Source organism: Leopardus geoffroyi, chromosome B2 (genome assembly GCF_018350155.1).
Source record: "Leopardus geoffroyi isolate Oge1 chromosome B2, O.geoffroyi_Oge1_pat1.0, whole genome shotgun sequence".
NCBI lineage: Eukaryota > Metazoa > Chordata > Mammalia > Carnivora > Felidae > Leopardus > Leopardus geoffroyi.
In genome coordinates this window covers 55,934,991-55,958,434 of record NC_059332.1, presented here as the reverse complement: position 1 = coordinate 55,958,434, position 23,444 = coordinate 55,934,991, and the positions used below count along the sequence as shown (strand labels likewise).

The window sequence follows — 23,444 nt, the reverse complement described above, 5'->3', positions numbered from 1 at the left end:
AAGTATTTTCTTCTTGCATGCTGATTCTATGTATTCCATATCACATAAATTTTAAAATATTTTTGAGTGTACTCATATACCAGAGTTTGTGCTAGACTTGTGAGGAAATAAAATTCTGCATAAGGTGTTGTCCTGCTATTCCAGAGGCTTATATCCTAATACACATAACTAAACATATACCTATTGAAGTAAAATTATAAGCAGGATTGAAATAGAGGTTTCAAATTGGATTAAGTTAAGGTTTTTCAACAGTAGCACAATTGACATTTTAGACCCGATCATTCTTAGTGGTGGAGAGCTGTCCTGTATTGTGGGATGTTTAGCAACATCCCTGGTTTCTACCCATTAGAGCTATAACACCTTCTTATTAGTGACAACCAAAAATATGTGCAGATATCATCTTTAAAGACTGAAAAATCACCTGTAGTTTTAAACCTCTGTATTAGATGGAAAAAGTCTTATGTGTGTGTTGTTAATGAAGAGAACTTGCAGTTGGGGAAATCCAGGAAAGTCCATAGAGGGGAGGGTGGCTGATAGATGTAGGCTGAGAAGAGGAGAGCATTTCAGGAATAGAAGAGATAGTGAGAAAATGGCCAAACTGGAGATGAGAAGCCAAGTGGATAAGTATAAATTATGTTCCAGAGTCACATGCAGCAGTCAGTGTTCAGGAGGTGGTTAATACAGAAAAACTGAGCAAGTAAAAAGCAATCAAATCATGGAGGTCCTTGATTATATGAAATAAAAAGACTCTTTTTCATTTTGTAGGGATGTCATTGGAAAATATAAGTGAAATGAATAAAGCATCATTTGGAAATGTTAAAATGGCAGTTCTGAGCAGAATGATTGGGGCAAATGAGAAAGTCCATTTTAGGTGTGAGACTCAGTTAAGGGCATAATTTGGCAGAAATTGGAGAATGTATTTGTGGGAGATGTATTTCTCAACACGGGATGACAGAAGCAAAACAAGGGAAGAAGTAAATTCAATAGCTCGCTTCTATATTTGATCTCATAAATTGTTGTTGAAATTGTTTTCTCATAATAGAGTTGACACTTCATGACAGAGCTGATTGGCAGATGTGCCCAGATTCTCCGGGATTCCATGAAGTGGAAAGTTGTAACTGATGTCGAAGAGTATAAAGACAAAGACAATATTATTCTCAGAAATAACTCTCTAGTGACATAGAAACTATGAACGAATCTAGGCATTTAAATAATCTTGGCGATGAAAAGTGTTCAATTAAAATTCCAAGGCCTATTGGGGCACCTGGGTGGCTTAGTCGGTTGGGCGTCCAACCTCGGCTCAGGTCATGATCTTGCAGTTTGTGAGTTCCGGCCCCAAATCGGGCTCTGTGGTGACAGCTTAGAGCCTGGAGCCTGCTCTGGATTCTGTGTCTCCCTCTCTCTCTGCCCCTCCCCTGCTCGCACTCTGCCTCTCAAAAATAAATAAACATTAAAACAATTTTTTTTTAATTCCAAAGCCTGAAATTTGTCTGCTCAAGTTAATATTTACCCACATGAAGGTTCACACCACACAAACAGACTTTTGAAAGTCTCCTCATTTCTCTCATGCCTTTAGAGAGTTTTGATCGAAATTTATCTTCATGTCCCCACTTGGAACATGAAATATTAAGACAAGACATAATTCAATTCCATGTGATATGCAACTGTGACACTAGAACCTCAGAAAACCCCATCTAAATGGTTAAAATACATACTCAGTATTACTCTTGATTCGTAACTACATGGTTCATTTGCTCTGAAAATATTTACTGTCCCTCCGAATAGTAAAAGTTCTTGTGTTCAGATGATACAGTGTTACAAAGAGGGAGTAAAGGAAGCAACAAAGTGAAAGGCCTCATTAGTCATCACTCTACCTGCAACCCCACATCTCCTTCTGTCCTTGCCCAAGTCACCACTGACTTAGATCTGAGAAAGGGACATTTCCTGATGTCACAGAGACCTTCTAGTCTTTGTTTGCCAACAGGCTAGTATTTTCATTGTAGAAGTTCTTAAACTTACCCTATTTGAGATTATGACACCAAAAAATTAAAACGTAGTTGTTGTTTTCTTTTTTAAAAAAGAATATAGATTCAGTAAGAGATTAACTGAATAAGAAGAAATAAGGATTTAGGAAAATCAGTGGAAAAAATTTAATCTCAGGCACAAGAATTTTGAAAAAGCAAACTCTAGTTTCATAAGCAGGGAATTAAATATTGGTGGAAATTGAAGAGAGGGTTTTTGTTTGTTTGTTTTTTCCTGGCAGTTAGATATAAAATAGGTAATAATTGGAAGAAACTTGAATAAGTGAGACAAGTTAAGAGACTGAGGCAATAATCCAGATGTTGCTCATTTATCAAAAACAATTTATAAGGATCCTCAGTATTAATGGCACTTTATTAGATACAAATTAATGCTTACTTGAACTCGGGCAGTGACTGCAGAGATGGAAATGATCCTACTGAATATTAATAAAATGATTAAACCAGCTCACTGTCCATTTTTTCATGAAGCCTTTATTCCTACATTTATTAGACTTTATGTATTTGAAATGGATCCACAATTTGGGGATGCTTTCCTAAAATAAACTGCATTAAGAATCATGGGGAGAATTTTGCTGATAGTTGCTGATCAACTACTTGTAGTCTGTACTGAGATGACATATTTTTTCTTTGTGAAACAGCACCAAGTTGTAAAAATGAGGGGGAGGAGAGTTGGTGGGGAGCAGTGCAACTCCCTCCAAGTTTCATGAAAAGCTCTATTTCTGTCAGTCACCAGATAATTGAAATCCATCCCAATCTTATAAGAATGCTTTTAGTGAGTTGTGACTGTGTTCACTAAACGCAATGAATGTGCCAAATGGCCACCATTATTGATCACTTCAGCCCTGTGGCTTCAGACTGGAAATGGTTTTCAAGGGTCCCAAAAGCGATTTCCAATTTTTTTAATTAATTTCATCTGCAGCACTGTGGACTCAACTCATTCCAGCCACATCTGATCTGCACCATCAGGCCACTTGGAGTAACTGCTAATGAATAAAGAAACTGCATTTGAAAGACTTTTTTTTTTTTTTTTGACAAAGAGACTTTTTTAATCCTGTATAATTTAAAATTTACCCGCAGTATTAGACAACTCAGTTTTAGTCCCACTTTTGACTTTTGCTTAAAGTATGAATCAAAAAAAAAAAAAATCTGAATGACCCAAGAAATCTAAAAATATGATTGAAAAGTGAAATCTCTCAGTCATTCCTCTAGCTTGTCAACATAATGTTCACCATTTGGAATTTTTGAAGTAATAGTAATTACAATTAGATGCTTTTTCAGTATTTTATAAAATTGTTAAGTGATATAAATGAAATGAGTTTTCTTTTATGTAAGTTCTTTTTGGAAGGATAAAATATTTAAACATAATCAGTGATCATATTCATCTATTTTAAATGCTTGATTAATGTACAAGTATTTCATTCTATGTGTTAATATATACTCTTGGATGAAGAAATGTCCGTGGGCTCCTATTTTTATTTCTTCAATCTTATAGCCAACAAACATTTGTTGATACAACCGATTTGTGTTAAATGCAGTACAAGGAACTGGGTATGTGAGGGCATATTAGACGTAGCTCCCCATTTTCAAGGAATTGACAAACTGGAACATGCAGAAAAATGTAAAAAGTGCCGTCACTGAGATGAGTACTTAGAATACATAAGTCAGAATACAAGTTTTGTATCCTTTTTCCAGTATATTTAAAATCCTGACAACAAGAATCTCAGAATTTTCCTATGAAAATGGCAACATGAACGTGTGGCTTCTATAAACTGTTCAATATCCTCAGAGCATCTAAAGAGTTTGAAGAAATCTAAAGTTAACTAGTAGTTTCTTTTATATAAATTCATTAAACATTTCCCATATTCTGACATTCCTATGAAATCTTTAAAACCCACCCCATTTTATTTGGGGACTATCTTTCTGAGTCAGAATTGTTTTTTTTCCCGTCTCTGTTTCTTTCCCAATTTTCTCCTCAATAAGTCTAAAAGCAGTTCTTTTATTTCTCTGATAAATATGATTTATCTGCTTTTGAAAGAAAAAAAAAAGAAACACTGAAAAACCTGTGGTGCATTTTCTGCTTCAGTAAATGGGTCACACTTTGTCAAATTCTGAATATATTAAGCTATTGTGAAGTTCTGTTTTTCTCAAATACTAGGTTGCTACACTGGATATCAAAGGGTAATTTATTTTGTTCTAAGTAGGCTTTTACTCAGTTCATTTTTTTTTTACTTCAAATCATGAATACTTCAAACAAGATAACTCAGATAAATTAGAATGTTTAAAGAAGGAGAATATTGGTTTTCATTTATATTTGTGAAATTGCATGCTGCCCTTCATATATGGAGATGATTACTTCAAACTGAGATCTGTAAGATATCTGATTTGCTAATTTTCTTGTGGCAGTGATGAATTTGATGCAATCCATCCCTAAGAAAAATGGCCCTGTCAGAAAGTAGCTTCTACCAACAGGGAGATCAACATTTGCTGTCCTCATAGGGACTGACCCTAAAGCATAGGCACCACCAAATATAACTACATATTAACTAAGGTAGAAAATATGTATAATCAAGAATATGCCTTTTGCTATCAATTGCCTAAACATTTTTGGTTGAATCTGAACATTCACTTTTTGTATCCAAACTATTTTTTTCAATTGTTTATGCTATAACTTTACGGAAGAACCAATATTCCATCAAACTCTCCCACTAAAATGATAAAATGCAATATGTACATATTCTTTTTTAAATAATTTTTTGATTTTAGAGAGACAGAGAGAGACAGGGAGAGCAAGTGGGAGAAGGGGAGAGGGAGAGAGAGAATCTTAAGCAGGCTCTACACCCAGCAAGGAGCCCAACAACACAGGGCTCAGTCACCATGAGATCATGACTTGAGGTGAAATCAAGAGTCAGATGTTTAACTGACTGAGCCACCCAGGTGCCCTGCAATATGTATACATTCTAATTTAAGATGTATTTTGTTCTAATAATGCACCCAGCATAATGTCTGGAATATCACAAGTGCTCATAAAGTATTTCTTCCCTCTATTTCTCCATATTTATCATGATAAATTATTTTGAGAGGGTTTAATTCTCATATTAGGTCCATTTCTAAGTGCCACATAACACACTTTTTTTTTTCCTGAAGATCATTTAGCATTAAAATAATATTTACCAATTACCAGGTAATATTAAACTTTATTTCGATTTGCACACTTCTACCAGCCATCCTCAAATTATTTGGTGCCAGTCTTTTCACAAACACAATCATTCCCATTTTCTTTCAGAACATTTTCATAAAGCTAGAAAAACAACACCAGCCCTGTTAGAGGAATAAATGGGCATGTAAGTGGACACTAATACCTACATCTGGCAACCAACTTTTACCTTCTCCATATAATCTATTTCCATATCTCTTTCAAACCCTGTATTTACATCTTCAGAGAGTTTCATAGTCTTCAAACCAATTATCAGTTGGGTGCTCCTGTTGACTGATATATGGCTTTCTTTTCTCCTCCAGTTTCAGCCAAATGTCCATTCTTGAGGAAGAAATATTGAAATAAACTCAGACTCCAGACTCACATTCTGACAATTTGTGCTATCCCCACAACCACCATCCTACAGTGAGGTCTCCACTGCTTCACACAAAAGTGGTTGACATTGCTTACCTCCCTCCTCCAATCCCCTTTCACCTGATTGCCCTACTGAAAGAAAGCTTTAGAAGCATTTCCACCATATTGTTGCTCCCAGTTTGAAAACTTAAATGTTCTATCAAATCAAAATTAACTATGTCCATTTAAGGCCCAATACTAACTCATCTTTGAATGCCACTGATATATTCATCGTCAAAACTCAACAGACAGCCTTGTACACAAAGTCATGAGCACATATATTTGATAATTAAATTTCATTCAGCACTATTGTCTTGAAAATATTTTCTGATCCTTCCCCCTTGTTCCTGATTTGGGTGAGGTATACCTCCTCTCTCAGTCTACCTCCAGAAAATCCATCAGAAAATGGAACATACTGCATTGTCATTTTTTGCTTATTTGTCTCTATCCTCCATTAGAATGTAAGCTTCTAATGGGCAGAAACATTTCCTATTCATCTTTATAGCTCTAATTAATATCTACCAAAGTATTGACATGTATTGGCAAAGTATTGGCATGCTAAAAAATGATTATTGAAAGAATGACATTTCCTAAATAAGGTACTATATTTCTGATTCCAAAAACTTACTGATGTATCTCTTCCAGGTAAAATGCTTTCTTTACCTCTTTCTCTTTCTTTCTTTTTCCAACCTCCTAAACTTGGATAAAATTTTACTTCTTTGGAAATAGTCAAATGTTCATCAAAGAAACGGAGATATGACTTGAGCTCCCAACTTAAAATAACTTCTTTCTAAAGCAATAGTGCCTCTCACTAAGGAGTTTAAAAAGCCACAGAACCAAAAGACACCAATAGCTAGTATATGCAGAATCCTGACAAAAGTCTTCAGCATTCAACTCAGCCCTAGACACATGCACCAAACTCCAAGATGTCATTCTTTGGGGTAGTTTATATCCCCCATACATAGAGCCCAGCTCTTCCCTTTTAGTGATATGATGAAATCCATTCCCTGCTCATCCCTCTTGCCACTGTCTCCTGGCCACTCTCCTCTCTTGCCCAATGTCTAAGGACCCCTAAAACAGAAAACTCACTCCATTGGTACTTATTATGCACTTCTTCATTTCAGGCATTAGTTCAGAATTGACTCTGCTCTGTAAGTATACACCATATTGTTGCCATAATACAACCCTTTACTGTATGTGAGAAATTTCCCAAGAAGCCTTTCTCAATATGTACCTCTGGTTTGGTTCTAGGTACTTTCCTCCAAAGATAATCTTAGTCACTGCCGACAACATTGGAACCTTCAATAGTCGGAACTGGAGGCCTTCACCAGAAAGCAGTCCTTTACTCATGTTTTTGCTCTACCTTTCACTCCTGAAATCAACTTTGGTATAAGTATGATCCTCAGTTATCAGACCCTATCATACATCTATGAAATTTGAAAATAAACAGGTGTTTAAAATATGTGCATATCTACATTTCTTTCGTCTGATTTCTTATTAGCTCAGTATAATATTTAACAAGTAGTTCAAAAAACAGGAGTAAGAAAGTAAAAATAAATGAAATTTTCAGTCACTATCTCATTTTATAGACTTGTCATGAGCACACTATGAAAGCACACACGAGTTGTGTGTTTCTACAATGTCAGCTTTATTTCAGTCATAAAGCAAGGTTAACATAATTATGAAGCAGGTTCAGGATTCCAAACTCAATGACATTTCACCACGTGATTAACTTGGCTTCTTACACAGCATACGGAACAGAACACAAGACAAGTACACAACAAACAACAGCCCCAGGGTTAAGAAGATAATGAACTAAACACGAAGTTAGTCTGTGAGCACACAGTTGAGATAGGGCCTCAGTTGGGTCTGAGTGAGCTCTTGGCACTTACTGCTTATTATGTTCAAGCAGTGAAGGATCTCAGTTCTGTTCAGAGATCAACTGGGCAGAGCCTTCGGCGGCAGCTGCTTTTTAAGTGGTCAGACATAGAGGGGTCATGGTTGAAGAGTCTGACAGTTTGCTACAAAAATCCTCCTTTTTTAAAGGGATTTAATCATTCTTGGGCCCCTGCAGACCTCCTGTCTTTCTGCTTGTTGTAAGTTGTAGGGTGTCAGCTGATGCTGGTCTCAATGATACTTCATAGCTTCAGTACCCCTAACTGCCTGCATCATTGCTTGACACAGATCCCTGCTTGACATGAGTGACTCCATCTTGCTCTCTACAAGACCATTATATCAATACATAATTTTGCTATCCCTTTGAGCTTTAAGGAGTTCATTTTCAAATTCCCTACTGCGTATCTTTAAATGTGTAGTGACCCACAAACCTGTAAATGGTTGAAAAAACTATGTGAGGGAAAACATTAACTCACAGGTGTAGGACTACGAAATCACTACAAGATTATATTTGACAAAGCAAGACCTGTAAAAATGTATTTCCACTGACAGTAAGTAAAAATAATGTGGAATCTTATGAGGAAATTTAAAATTTATCTAATAAATTTAGATCTAATACATCTAACATCTAATATTTTTCAGAGTTTTCACTGTCCCTTCTATCTTTATTTTCAAACACATTTATCTTCATTCACAGACTGGACGTGCTGTACTTTAAAATTCAGCTTTATAACACCCTAGTTTTTCAGTATTATTGTTGATCAGTCAGTTTCAGAACATATAAAGCTCTTTAAAACAAATGTAGACCTAATGCCCCAGAACCCACTTGCCCAAAAGGTTTAGTAAACTCCCTCCAGTCATTTTCAGATTTGATTTTTTTTTAAGTTGTGTTTTTCTCACAAAAAGGCCATTGCTTCTCAAGGTGTGTCTCTATTGAATGTGTACATTCAATGTATGTGTGTATTTTTGATTAGTGAGAATGGAATCTTGTTTTTCTTCTCTTTGCCGCAAAATAACAAAGAATACCAATATGTAGTCTTCAGTTATATATGGGCATGCAGGTGATGTAAGAAGATATGCCAAAGTCAGGACTGCAAAATTGCCTACAAACACTGTAAAATAAAGTCTGGAGCATGATTCCTTGCCTGTTTAGAAACAGCAAGGGCTACCCTATTATCCATGTAAGTGTATTTTTAGCTAGGTTCCATGGTGGAAAATGTGACCCTTTGCTGACTTTGGAGTGGATTCCAGTGAGAAAAGTTCAGATTAGAACAACTAAGTGAAAATTCACACATGCCCTATTGAAGGACAACAAACAAATATTAGTTTCTCTGTAATTCCGGCTACAAGGAGGGCCATATGGACAATATTACCTCTAATATTGCAGACATTAAAATTTGGGTTGATTAGAACACCTTCAGAATTAGTAGCTAAGGTATTTTCCCATTTTCATTGTTTTTACAGATCAGACTTGACTGCCTGTGCTGATTAGACAGAACAAAGGAAAAGCTATAGGAAAACTGGAAATCTTATGCACTTTTACATGCATTAGTCCTTGAGATCTAAAACATATTACATTTGCCTTTTTAAAAAGACCATGGTATGGTTTTTAAAAGAACCTGGAATAATATAAAATTCCAGGTGGTCTAGACAAAGATCCAAATTAGAACTGCATACAATACACACAATATGCATACAATGTGTGCTAAGAGAATTCAGAAGTACAGCAATCCCTGGGGAAGGGAGTCCAAGAAGGCTCATGGAGGTGGCATTTAGACCAGTAGAGAAGGAAAAAGAGCATTTCAGACATGCAGTTTGTTCAGTGGAATGGAGATGGACCCACATTGTTTGGGAGCAAATAATTGGGTTGGAACAAAGGATTCCCTTATGAAAGTAAGAAACTACAGAATTGAAGAGATGTGTAGGGACCAACATGTGGGGTTCCTTAGAGCAATGGAGTTTGAATAGCAGGGAGATATTTATTCAACAAATAAATGAGCCCCTGCTATGTGAGAGGTATTGCAGTGGGCATTAAACAGATATCCTGAAAAAGGGGTTTGAGCTTGAGGAAAAGGCAAGTGAGACAAATTTGACTGAACAATGCAGAAAAGACTACAATGAGGATAGGCCAGATTAAGTTGTATTGAATTAGCCGAAGGAAAAAGGGATACACATGTGATAAGAGAACATGAAATGAAGGAGATGCAAATGAATAATGTTATGAAATAAGAAGAAATTGGACTGAATGGTAGATAATATGGGAGGAAGATTAGAAAGTTCAGCAGATAAACTGGCTGAAAGTAGATTATGCCTTAGGATTCGCTATTAAAGGAAATTATGCTTTAGGACTTAAAGAATGTGCAATGCAGTTCTGATGCTAACAATCCAAATTAGGTCAGACTGGACAGGTTAAGCACATAGCTCCACAGGTTAAGGGCACAGTCCCCCACAAGGCTGCTCCCACTTTAGCCACAAGCTTTAGGGTTCCCAAGCTATCCATACTTGGGACCAAGTGGCTACAAATTTGGAGGTGCCCAGTATGCCTTCTGGTTTGATAATTCACTAGAATGATTCACAGGATTCAGGAAAGTGCTAGTTTTATTATAAAGGATAAAATTTAGGACAAGCTAAATGAAGAAACCTAAAGGAAGATGTGGGAGTTCCCAATCATGAAGGTTCTGTGTCCTCAAGATGTATCAGCCTTTCAGGATATTGATGAGAGTCAGCAGCTCAGGAAGCTGAACTGAGCATCACTGTACATGATTTTTTTTTTATTAATTGGAGTTTCATTACATAGGCATGATTGGCTAAATCATTGGCTATAAAATTGAACTTCATCTCTAACCCTCTTTCTCTCCCCAGAGATCAGGCTGATATCACAGGATTCAAAGCCCCAAACCTCTATTTACATTACTGCTCTTTACTGCCTGGCCAGCCCCCATCCAGACTCATCTGGTTAGCATAAATTATATAAAGGCACTTCAGGAGCTATCTCATTAGCATAAACTCAGGCATGGATCAAGAGCCCCACCTTAAAGAACAAAGACACTGTTATCTTGAGAAATCCAAGGATTTAGAGGATAGGATCCCTCTCAAGAACCAGGGACAAAGGCCAGCCACATTCTTTACTACACAACAGAATGAACTGAAAGTAACTCTAGGCTCTTTTAGGTGGGATCTGGCAGTTGAAATTCCAAAACAAACTGGAGAGAAAGAAAAGAGGAGTAGAGTTGTGACTTTGGTCACAAAGAATCCCATGGTATAGTTCAGGGTTCACAGCTACTCAGCAAGGTCTACAGTCCTTGTCAAGAGGATATTTATGGGAAAAGCAACCCAAACAAACACAGCATATTTTTCTAAAGAAAACAACCCTAAGCCTGATACTTTAGCTGATAACATTAGTTTGAATAGAAACTAATTCTTGCATCTTCTTTTTTAACCAGATGTCTAAAATATGTATCTTTTACAAGCATATAAAACAAATCCCTAAGGAAATTGTGATCTTAAAAATATATAAATCTAAAATTGACATAGCAGTGACTTCAACTTTTTTTTTTTAATGTTATTTATTTTGAGAGAGACAGAGTACCAGCGGAGGAGGGGCAGAGAGAGGGAGACAGGAAGAGCTGTTAGCACAGAGCTCGTTGTGGGGCTCAAACTCACAAACCAGGAGATCATGACCTGAGCCGAAGTTGATGTAGCAGTGACTTAAAATACTTCATTTTTATTACACAAATGCAAAAGTCATGAGGTCAGCATTATTAATACCCCTTTATTTTGTGCACTGCATACCAGCATAAACTTAGCTGTAATTACTCTCTTTTGGCATGTCCTCAGTTCAATTCATTGCCACAGATTACTGCAGTTATCAGCTAAGAAGTAGAACAACCAACCCAGTCCCTATACTTGGAACAATACCTACATGCATTTGCCTTTGAGGATGATTGTATCCAAAAGCATTATCTTTCCTCTTATTCAGTGACAGTGGCACAAACAAAAACTATGTGAAAGATTTTTTTTTTCCATTTCAACTCTTTATTATTCAGTTTTACAATGATCAGAAATGGATTCCAGAAAGAATGTGCCTTACTTAAAAGATATTCATGAGCAGAAAAGGGATATATTATAAAATACACTATATTTGGATTTTGCTTCTTTATACTTCTATAATAGATTATGGACATAGCAAATAGTATAAAAGAATATTTGTTATTTTGAATTAGTAAATATGGTACAATGTATTTTTTAACGTAATCAAATCTTATATGCATGCAAAATATTCACTCCTCTGTGGTTTAAGAAATAAGCAATTTCTATAACATATTAAAAATATACACTGACTGATAAGGAGTTAAAAATTTTTGAGTGCTTAGTTTGAATCACAATGATTAGACTTCCATAGGCAGCATTATCTAATGTCTCAGTTTCATTCCTATGAGAAGTAGAAGCCAAGAATTAGATGTGCAAGTGATTTGCTGGGAGAAATGCCTACAAAGGATAAAGGGAAGGAGCAAGATCAGGAAGAGCCTTCAGATTCTGGTGCAGGTCTGACATCTGTGAAAGGAGAGAAGGAAAGAAGAAAGGTTGGGTAGGGGCGTAGTACAGCATCAAAGCAAAAACTGCCTATAAGTAGAGTGTTACATCAGGTGAGAATTACCTGACTGTTGTACTCAGTTATGGATTTGGGGCAGCCCAGGAGAGCATGGGATTTACATGAACCAGTACCAGTACTGGAATGGATCCTAAAAGTATAGCCACTAGACGCCATTTGCCAACTACTCTTCTTACAACAGGTTTCCTAGAAGGGATATCTGAGTGGTATACTTCCATGGCCACCACAGTCCACTCCTTGCATGTCTGATAAAGTCTCTCTGCCACAGATTTTCAGAAAGTATCCCTTCATTCCTGTGGATCTCTCTTCATTAGAGAAAACTTAAAAGTGGGATATTAGGAGGAGAAATTGTAGCCCTGTCTCTGCAGTTAGTGTTTGAGTAATAATTGTAGGTCTTGCTGGTTTACCGGGTGATATAACCAAAAACTCATTCTTGAGGATTCTGAGTTGTAGGCAATCATATCCTTTCTCAGACTAGGATTGCTCAGACTAGGATGTCCATTCACTGTTAAAACTGAATAAGAGAATATCACAGGATATCAGAGTGAAGTGAATTACTTGGATTCCAGACATATTCCTCTCTGCCTCCCTCATGGAAATAGTAGCCTTATGTCATTCTGGAAAGCAGATCCATTACTCCTGCAAATTACCTGGTATTTTCTGGACAAAATTTGTCTAAACTGCCTAGGTGGCAGCTGTAGCTTTTAGTTTAATGGGATTTCTGCTGTTTTCCTTGGCAAGAGTTTGCCCCTTTGCAGACAAGGATGTCTAATGGAAAGTCCCACAGTGGGTCATTAGGAGTAACAGTAGTCAGTAAGTGGCACCATTCCTTTCCAACCTCTTGGCTCTTGGGCCCAAATATTCCTCCTGTTTAGACCTCTGAGTTAGTGTATATTATGTCCTGATGTATGGCAACACCTCTTCACACAGTACTGCCATCAAGCTGGCTCTCCAGTAAAAGACCATTCCAATATTCTGTAAGAAGACCTGCCTCTGAATGGTGTGGTACGTGATCCAATCAGTGGATCCATTCCTACACGGTTTCTCTGTTGGATGGTGCTGTGAAGGATTCAATGCCTATGTATCAGACTTTTAGTAAACCTCCACGTAATGGTGCTAACTAAATCTTTGTTGGAAGGAAAGTCAAATTCATAAGTGTACCTGTATTCATAATAGATATCTATCCATGTGAGAGTGAATTCTGGCCTTTATAAGATGGAGTATCCCCAGTGTAACTAAATTGTTAACAAGTTTTGACTTGATATCTGTTTCTGGGTGATCAGACCTCCAGATGTGGCAGTAGCTGGATCAGCCTTGGGAATCCATGCTTCAGAGCCAATTGTAGCCTCCATCTCTGCCACTGTAACTACTCTATTCATATGTCCATTATGCCAGTTCTGGGGTGGTTGATGACAAAAGCTGGCTATAGTCACTAGCTAAATCATTTTGCTAGGTATACAATACCTCTGCAATGGAAAATGATTTGCTGTGGGCATTGACTTAGGATACAAAAATCTCTAAACCTTTGCCTCCCTACCATATGACTTTCCACATATTTCCACTCCAGACTGCTTTGTCTTCACTACTCTAATCCTTTTATTTTCCAGTCCTAGGTCATTGGTCCCCAGGAATCTGTATATATTTTCACCTCAGGTCACTCTTCTTTCCCCATAAAGAAGTAACTATGTACACTTCTTGTAGCTCCACCCATAAGGAAAGATTATCTTCTCCACTGAATTTCTAAATCACCCCTGAATGTTACTATAATGCAGTCAACATCTATTTTCAGCTTATATCCACATACAAATTAACCTATCCAAAAGTCAAACTCAGGATTTTTTTTCTCTTTTTTCAGGTGGTCATTTGGAATCCCAATATCTGACCCAAACCCCCACCCTCAGGCCTTTAGGTGTAAGCTGGGGTGGGTGTGGGGGGGGGGACACTGCTGCAACTGTGGAGGGTGACATGGTGGTTTGGGATACCTGCTCATGAATCATACTCATGTCCTCTAGTCCTTCTGAGGCTCATTCAAGATATACTATTTCCATCTTCTGATAGAATGCTAATGGACATGCTCAGTTTTATGATTTGGTGGGTCCAAGAAAGCCCAGTAACAATGAGTAGTTCTGAATGCATAGTCACTTGTTACACCATGGACAAGAGTTCTGTCTCTGCCAGGGCTCAGTAACATAGCAGGAGTGGTTTCTCAAAAGGCATATACTCCTTTGCTGCAGATGGTATTGCCTTGTTCCAGAACCCAAGGGGTCTGTGTTGTAATTTTCCCACTAGGGCTTATAAGCCCCACACTGCATCATTATCCATTACTGACAAGTCCTACACTATAGGATCTGCTCCAGAGACCGAAGGAATCTTCACAGTCTACACTTGCTCCACTGTTACAGCATCCTTCCTCATTTTTGCCTTCTTCTGTGTGTAAATGTTAATCTCCTCCCTTATTTACTGTCCATCTGTTCTGCCCCTAGAAATGCCACTAACCATCCCCATACCCCTTGCAAATCAAGGTCCCATGGCTGTCAGTCATCCTTGCCAGTCATTCTAGTAACTGTGATACCCTAGTTTCAGGCAGTTAAGAACTTCCAAATGGGCTCTATTCTCTCAAGCCCCATTATTCCCTTTGCTTCTTTTTGAACCCCATTCTGTGAATACTTCTTCTATCATCATCTGTGGCCTGCAGAGGAGAGCCACCATTGAAGTTCTTAGTGATGCTGATGCTCCCATCATTGGCACATATTTTTTTTTTTCTTTTTGGTAAAGACTTAATTTTTTCAGAGCAGTTTTAGGTTCACAACAAAATTGAGAGGAAGGCACAGAAATTTCCCATATAGTCCCTGCCCCTACACATGTATACCCTCCCCCATTATCAACATCACTCACCAGACAGGTATATTTGTTACCAAGGATGAACCTATACTGACATGTCATAATCACCCACCATGGATGCATTCTTGACACCTTAATGAATGATGTGTCCTTTAGGATCTTTCATGCAACAAAATCCTCTGGTTGGTCTTTTGGTCTTACGTAATATATTAATTCCAGCATGCTCTCTTCTCTGAGTATTCATTTTATTCATTATCTTATCTTATCTTATCTTATCTTATCTTATCTTATCTTATCCCCTGGGATCCTTGGTATAGTGTTAAATCCTATGTTCCAAGAAAGACATGCAAGTCACTGAATTCTTGCGTATTTAGACTTACATTCCAACCTACTTGATCAATCTGCCTCAAAATCCAATCCATTCCCTTGGGTTCAGCTGGTACATGCTGACCAATCTTATAGCTTCTTTGGACATAAAATCTTTCATCCATTACCAGGCTTAGCTCATCTCCATTCCTATTATACTGAGAAGTAACCCAAGTTATTGGCCTAGAAGCCAGGAGAGGATGTGGGCTTCACTTCAAGGGGCATCTGTTGCTTTCCAGGAGACCTTCATGGTGTCTTTACTGATGCAGACATGCTATCCCTTAATAGAAAGGGATGGTTTCAGGGCACCTGACTGGCTCAGTCAGTAAAGCATGCTACTCCTAATCTCAAGATCATGAGTTCAAGCCCCATGTTAGGAGTAGAGATTACTAAGAAAAGAAGAGAAAAGAAAAGAAAGGCAAAGTTTCTCTTGAAGAGATATCTAAGTCTCACAGCCCCATGGCTACCACATTTATTTTAATCTTTGAGGTAACTATTATTATTTCTAATTTGCAATGATGAAATTTAGCTCAGAGCCATTGACTAACTTTACAGAACCACACATCCTATAAATAGCAGAACTGGTACGATAATTCAAAACTGTCTGGTTCCAGAGCCATGTTGCCTCTCCAATAACAGACTATAATGACTAACACTCTTGTTCATTATAAGAACCTTGGAAAGAATAGATACTGTCTTAAATGAATAACATATATGAGATCTCAAAAGAATCAATAATATTACTAATAAAATAAGCCTTTGAGTCTATTTGTATAGTCACTAGTAGAAAAAAAGAGAAATTATAAAAATAATTACCAAAGTAGGTAAGAAAGAATGAAGCAAACTTCGCAAAGTATAAATTTTTAAATAGTTTTGGCTTTTGATACATATAACTATATTGTGTAATTTTTAAATTAAGCAGTTTCTTAAAATTGAAAATAAATCCCCAAATCAAAAAATAATACTACTTTGGGGGGGGGGGTAGAAAGAGCCAACAGCAATGGAATGAATGTAGCAAGAATTTTTATAAGTGACCCATAATCATTATATGTTTGATATTTACAACAAACTTTGCACAGTAATCATATTAAAGGGACTGGAGGTCTTAATACAAAATGACTGACTTTGATTAAAACTACGATATTTTTTGAATCGCAAATTGAAAAAATTTAGCTCATTTACTCTTCAGCACTATAAAAGAATAATAACTGAATTCCTTAAGGACAGAGAAAATGTTTGTTCAGTGTGCTGCTGAAAATGACATAGCATAAAACAAAACAGGCAAAAGCCTCTGCCTTTATGGAGCTTATATTCTAGAGAAACCAACAATAAATACACATAAACAATTAAGGTAAGGGATTAAAGAAAAAGCTGTATGTGTAAAAAGAATGGGAATCAGTTATATAAAGGTCAGCAGATGACCAATGAAGGAGCTACAACTTCCTGAGGGGTGAGGTATACTCAAAGGTTTATCCACATTAAGGCCAGTAATTGTCTAGCGAAAAATGTCACATGAAAATTAAAGTATTTTAAAAATTCCTTTAAAAACCATTCTCTTCCCTGAAAACTGCCCATATTATACATGTGGCCTAACGAATATTCCATGTATAATGGTAGACTGAATTCTAGAACTTCTAGGTATCAAGCAGACCACCACACGACAAAACGATTTCTCAAAGGCACAGCCCCTGATAGGATGGGTCTCAAAATAGTGATTCACCAATGTAGGTGTCAACATTTGTTAATGGATTGATTTGGGAGCATCTATAGGAAATATTTGCCTTCAAACATGTTGTAATTGCTAACAGAATGTCATCATTATTATTGTGACTTTCTTTTTTTTTTTTTTTTTTTTTCAACGTTTATTTATTTTTGGGACAGAGAGAGACAGAGCATGAATGGGGGAGGGGCAGAGAGAGAGGGAGACACAGAATCGGAAACAGGCTCCAGGCTCTGAGCCATCAGCCCAGAGCCTGACGCGGGGCTCGAACTCACGGACCGCGAGATCGTGACCTGGCTGAAGTCGGACGCTTAACCGACTGCGCCACCCAGGCGCCCCTTATTGTGACTTTCTACTCAGGTTCGATTTTCTTCCTTATTCTATTCTATTCTATTTTGTTTTTGCTTTTGCTTTTGTGTCTTGTTTTGTTTGCTTTTACTTTTCAGGGGTTTTTTGACTTTTTTTTTTTAGTTTAAATTCAAGTTAGTTAACATATCGTGTAGTATTGGTTTCATGAGCAGAATTCAGTGATTCATCACTTACATACAACACCCAGGGCTCATCCCTACAGGTGCCCTCCTAATGCTCATCACACACTTAGCCCATCCCCCACTCCCTTCAGCAACCCTCCAGCAACCCACCAGCAATGCTCAATTTGTTCTCTGTATTTAAAAACCTCATGGTTTGCCTCCCTCTGTGTTTTTATCTTATTTTTCCTTCCCTTTCCCTATGTTCATCTGTTTTCTTTCTTAAAGTCCACATGAGTGAAATGATATATTTGTCTTTCTCTGACCTACTTCGCTGTCATAATATACTCTAGTTCCATCCACGTTGTTGCAAATGGTAAGATTTCATTCTTTTTGATTGCTAAGTAATATTCCTTTGTATTCATATACCACCTCTTTATCCATTCATCAGTCGATGGGCATCTGGGCTCCTTCCATAATTTGACTGTGGTTGATAGTGCTGCTATAAACATTGGGTGCATTTGTCCCTTCAAATCAACATTTTGGTATCCTCTGGGTAAATACCTAGTTGTGCAATTGCTGGGTCATAGGGCAGTTCTATCTTTAACTTTTGAGGAACCTCCATACTGTTTCCAAAGTGGCTGTACCAGTTTGCATTCCCACCAACTGTGCAAAAGGGTTTCCCCTTCTCTGCATCCCCACCAACATCTGTTGTTTCCTGAGTTGTTAATTTTAGCCATTCTGACAGGTGTGAGATGGTAACTCATTGTGGTTTTGATTTGCATTTCCCTGATGATGAGTGATGTTGAGCATCTTTTCGTGTGTGTCTTAGCCATCTGGATGTCTTCTTTGGAAAGGTGTCTATTCATGTCTCCTGCCCATTTCTTCACTGGATTATTTATTTTTGGGGTGTTGAGTTTGATAAATTCTTTGTAGATTTTGGAAATTCCTTCCAAATTTTAAAAACTCATCTGTATCCATGTGGAGAACAACTTGAAATGAAACTTTATGAAACCCATGGAAAGAATAAGAAAATAAATGGCAAATTGATTTGAAATAGTGTTAAATTTTTTTTGGAAAAGATGGAAATTTGGGGAAAAAGTTAAGATTTATTGCTTATCTTTTTGTCTTCAATTTCATATGATATTCTTGAAAATCCCAAGGTTAAGCAAAAACAGTGACATTTTCTTAATTATTTCTAGGAAATATGTGGAAGTTAATGATTACCTACTGTCTAGACACAAACACTTCTCCAAACAAATTCAATTTTATTTGTGCTTTTGTAAGTTATTAGCATTCATTTGGGTATAGTTTTTTGTTAAATTACTTTACTTAATGAGGTGTGCTATGAACATGATATTGCTGACACAAGATACTCAAAAATAGATAAAAAAAATCAGAGTTTACTTCAGTTAATAAGCTTTCAGAACAAAATAAATTAACATTCTTCTTAATTTGTATTTTTAATATTTAATTCTAATCACACACTCTGGCTGCCTAACATATCAAAATAAATGTGGTTTGTAAGATACCGAAATGTTATCAAGCATTGCTGCAACAAAATATTCAGAAGTAATTACTTTAATAATAGGTAGTGTTTTAGAAAGAAAATCATCAAAATAAGATGATGGTTGAGGCAATGAAATAGATAATCTGGATGAAAGCATAGCTATCCTTCAAAATCAATATCCAGAATATATGCAGACAGCCACACTGATCACTGAGAAGGCTGAAATGAATCAATGTTTCATGCATCAGTCTTTAAATTCCTGTAGAGTGACTACAGTTTAAAATGTGGTCTGAAACTAGTTTTACTGTTTCCAAATTTAAAACAAAACCCAACAATTACATATGTCCAAATAGATAAGTTTATTTTAAATGTATTTTTCAATCCCAGTAGTCCAATTATTTCTGGTGAAAATACTTAATTGCTTCACATCTGCATCCAAATTCTCATCTCTCTTATTTTGACATGGGCTTCAACTAGCACTAAGTATCAGCTGTGATCTATTTCCTATTTTCTGTATACATAGAAAAGAAAAACAGGGGTGCCTGGTTGAGTTGGTTGGTTGAGAGTCCAATTCTTGATTTCAGCCCAGGTCATGATCCCAGTCATGGGATCAAGCCTCATGTCAGGATCTGCACTGAGCATGGATCCGGCTTAAGATTCTCTTTCTATCCCTGTGCCCCTCTTCCCTGCTTGTGCTCTCTCTAAAATGAATGAATGAATGAATGAATGAATGAATGAATGAATGAATGAATAAAATAAACAGCTACTCAATAAAATAACTTGTCCCTAAGAATTACAATGGTCATCATAACATTGATGGTTTTAGTAGGTTCAGATCTAGCCTAATAAAGAGATTTTTCCTAAATGTTTTAAAGTTTTCTCCACCTACGTTGGGAAGTCAGGGAGGAAAGCTCAACTGGAGAATGCAAGTAGCTGGTCTGCTCTATGCCTGGTATTAAAACTAAGCTAGCTGGGGCACCTGGGTGGCTCACTCGGTTAAGTGTCTGACTTCAGCTCCAGTCATGATCCCACAGCTTGTGAGTTCAAGCCCTGCGCTGACAGCTCAGAGCCGGGAGCCTGCTTTGGATTCTGTGACTCCCTCTCTCTCTGCCCCTTCCCCAATCACACTCTGTCTCTCTCTCTCTCAAATACAAACATTAAAAAAAAAAAAAAAAAAAAAAAAAAAAAGCTAGCTAACCAGACTTTGTAAGACATAAGACAATTGACTCTTTAGACTTCAGTCTTCTCATTAATATGCTTTTCACGAGGTGTGTTAGGATAAAGCAAAATGAAATAACAGGTGACACTGTACATGTTTGATGTATGTAAGCCTATCACTCATATTTGGCCTTAGCAAATGCCAAGGGTCCATTCTAGTGCATCAGTCAAATTAACTAAGTCACTTAATCAACTACAAATATTACAAAAATAGCTTAGGCTATGAATGGTTTAGAATCTAATAATATTTCATACATATTCTGTCATCTCATAACTAAAATGTAAACATTCTTACTATAGGATCATCATATTCCATTCTTCTAGCTAATTGCTCCCCAATAATCCTTCCCTCAACCCCACATACATGGCCATTGAGTTCAAGATGAAATATTTCAATAGTTTTAAAATATAATGTGTCCTAATATTCCAGAAAGGCATTCAAATGGGGAAGCTTTAGTGTATTTCAAAGCAAACAGTATGCTTGGTCAGATTTTTAAGTCATCAGTTTTTTGTACCTAAATCTCTCATGCTCATCCTATCCATTGATGCCCAATGTTTCTTCTGCTAGTACAGTGGACACAGGAACATAAACATTTTTCTATAGCCACTTTCTTTCAGGAAGAAATGCCATTTTTTAAAAATGTTTGTGAGAGAGAGAGAGAGCACGCACACAAACAGAGGAGGGAGAAAGAGAATCTGAAGCAGGCTCTAGGCTCCAAGCTGTCAGAGCAGAACCCAACGTGGGGCTCGAATTCACCAACTGTGAGATCATGACCTGAGCCAAAGTCAGATGCTCAAAAGACTGAGCCACCCAGGCACCCCAGGAAGAAAATGCCATTTTGAGACAGACTATAATCTATTCGACTCAGGATTCTATCTCCTTCTCTCACTCTCTCTCTCTCTCTCTTTTAGGATTCTGTCTCTTAACAGAAGTAAAAAGTGACATTTAGAGGAAGAAAATGACTACTATCCTTCATAATAAACCTGGAACAACCCTATACGTACTTTTCATAGATTTTTATGGATTGGTCAACGTTAAGTCTGTCCAACTGACATTATAAGTACTGATAAAGATGGAACAGCAAAGCTAGACAGATTTGGACCATTCCTCTGATTTCATTCTTTGGTAGGTAGGTATTGTGTGTAGGATATTATCAATCAATAACATCTAGGGATTCAGTGATTCCCCCCCAAAAAAGAAGATATCTCACTTTAGAAACGGGAATGGATGGACCATAGTCTGTCAACACTATTGCTTGTTTCTTCATTTGTTTTTAGTTCTGAATGTTCATGTTTTTAAATTGTGAATGATATTCACCTATAATATTTCAAATAATATAAGCAAAGGAGAAGGCTCAGAAGAGTCTTGGTTAGGTGAAGTTTACCAAATAATAATATATACTGAATTATTACTATGAGCTATGAACTGTTATCTGCAGTAACTCATTTAATACTGAAATACAGCATATGAAATATTTTATTATTGTGGTTGTCATTCCCATTTTGAAGATGAGAAAACTGAGGTTCTCCCAGGCTAAAGTTCACAAAGCTACAATGTCACAGAGCTAATATCCAAACCAAGGTCATGCTGTCTCTGAAGCTCTTAACACAGAAACAAAATCCTGAGTTCATGATTTTAAAAGAAAACAAAAACTTCATTGTACACTTTTGAGACAATAAAGGAATCTGATATTCACAATGATACCTCTATGTCAAATGAAAATGTTGGGAGACTAAGTGGTCCCCATCTCACCATTCCTTGTGTCTGTATGTAACCTAGAATGTCTTTATTGGTCAAGATAATTTAAGTCCTACCCTGAGAGACTGGACAGGAAGGCACTGAGAAGATGAAACTATTATCATTCCACAGATTAAAGCATTATATTTAATCAGAGGAAATAAAGATAAAAGTCCTTCATCTTGTAGTGAATTGAGACTGTCACACTAGGAGATCTTTAGAAGCATTATTAACCCTAGCAAGGACATTGAGGAAAAAGCAGATTGTAGATCTATTCTGATAATCATCATGGCAGGCAAATGAACAGCTGAGTCAGCCCAATTACTTATGCTATCACTAGAATCAATAATCATTACTGTCTGTCTGCTTCCCATTCACCATCCCACTACCATGGGAGATTACAGGAAAGAGGTCACAACATGTTTAGTAAATAAACACAGCAAAGTGACTTTAAATCCTGACTTTATTCTTTTTTAAATTTTTTTAATGTTTACTTATTTTTGAAAGAAAGAGAGAGAGAGACATACACAGCGTGAGTGGGGGAGGGGAAGAGAGACAGAGAGGGAGACACAGAATCCGAAGCAGGCTCCAAGCTCTGAGCTGTCAGCACAGAGCCCAACATGGGTCTCAAATCCACAAACCGTGAGATCATGACCTGAGCCAAAGTCGGACGCTCAACAGACTGAGCCAACCAGGTGCCCCCTTTAATTTTATTCTTAATATGTGATTATAGGCAAGCTGCGACCTGGGAGCTTCAGTCTCTCATGTCTAAAATGGAACTATGGGGGCGCCTGGGTGGCGCAGTCGGTTAAGCGCCCGACTTCAGCCAGGTCCCCATCTCGCGGTCAGTGAGTTCGAGCCCCGCCTCGGGCTCTGGGCTGATGGCTCAGAGCCTGGAGCCTGTTTCCGATTCTGTGTCTCCCTCTCTCTCTGCCCCTCCCCCATTCATGCTCTGTCTCTCTCTGTCCCAAAAATAAATAAACGTTGAAAAAAAAATAAAAAAAAAATAAAATGGAACTATGGTACTATTGAAGAAGTGAATGAAATAATGCATCTTAAGGTGTCAAGCACTGCTTCTGGGTTAAAATACTTCTGATTTGAATCAAAACTAATTGGAGTATAAATTTCCTTTATTACTTGTGGTCAAGTTGATGAATTAGCTACCCTTAATCTAGTATACAAAAAGATGACCCAAAACATCATGTGGTAAATTGTTTGAGTAGAAAAAAACCCAAATACTACTGTCTGCTTATTTGTTTGCAAGTTCAAGGGAAGAGTTTATACCATGGGTCTGTGGAATGCCAAATACCTTCTGGTGGCAATAGTTTTCCTCTAGTTCTTTGTGACATGAATTTGCATTATCCAGTAGAATGAATACTGACAAAGTCAAAGAACATCTTTATGTAGAGTTAAAAACATTAAAAAAT

At 37.2% G+C, this 23,444-nt stretch overlaps 1 protein-coding gene across 1 annotated transcript in view; it reads left to right on the top strand.

The window, feature by feature from the left end:
- The window catches only part of KHDRBS2 (KH RNA binding domain containing, signal transduction associated 2), a 631,853-nt gene extending 624,742 nt beyond the window's left edge, over window positions 1–7,111 (top strand). The window contains exon 15 of the transcript XR_006717294.1: window positions 6,901–7,111. The gene's annotated coding sequence lies outside the window, so the exon portion shown is untranslated. The remainder of the gene's footprint in view (window positions 1–6,900) is intronic.
- The last annotated feature ends 16,333 nt before the right edge of the window (window positions 7,112–23,444 follow it).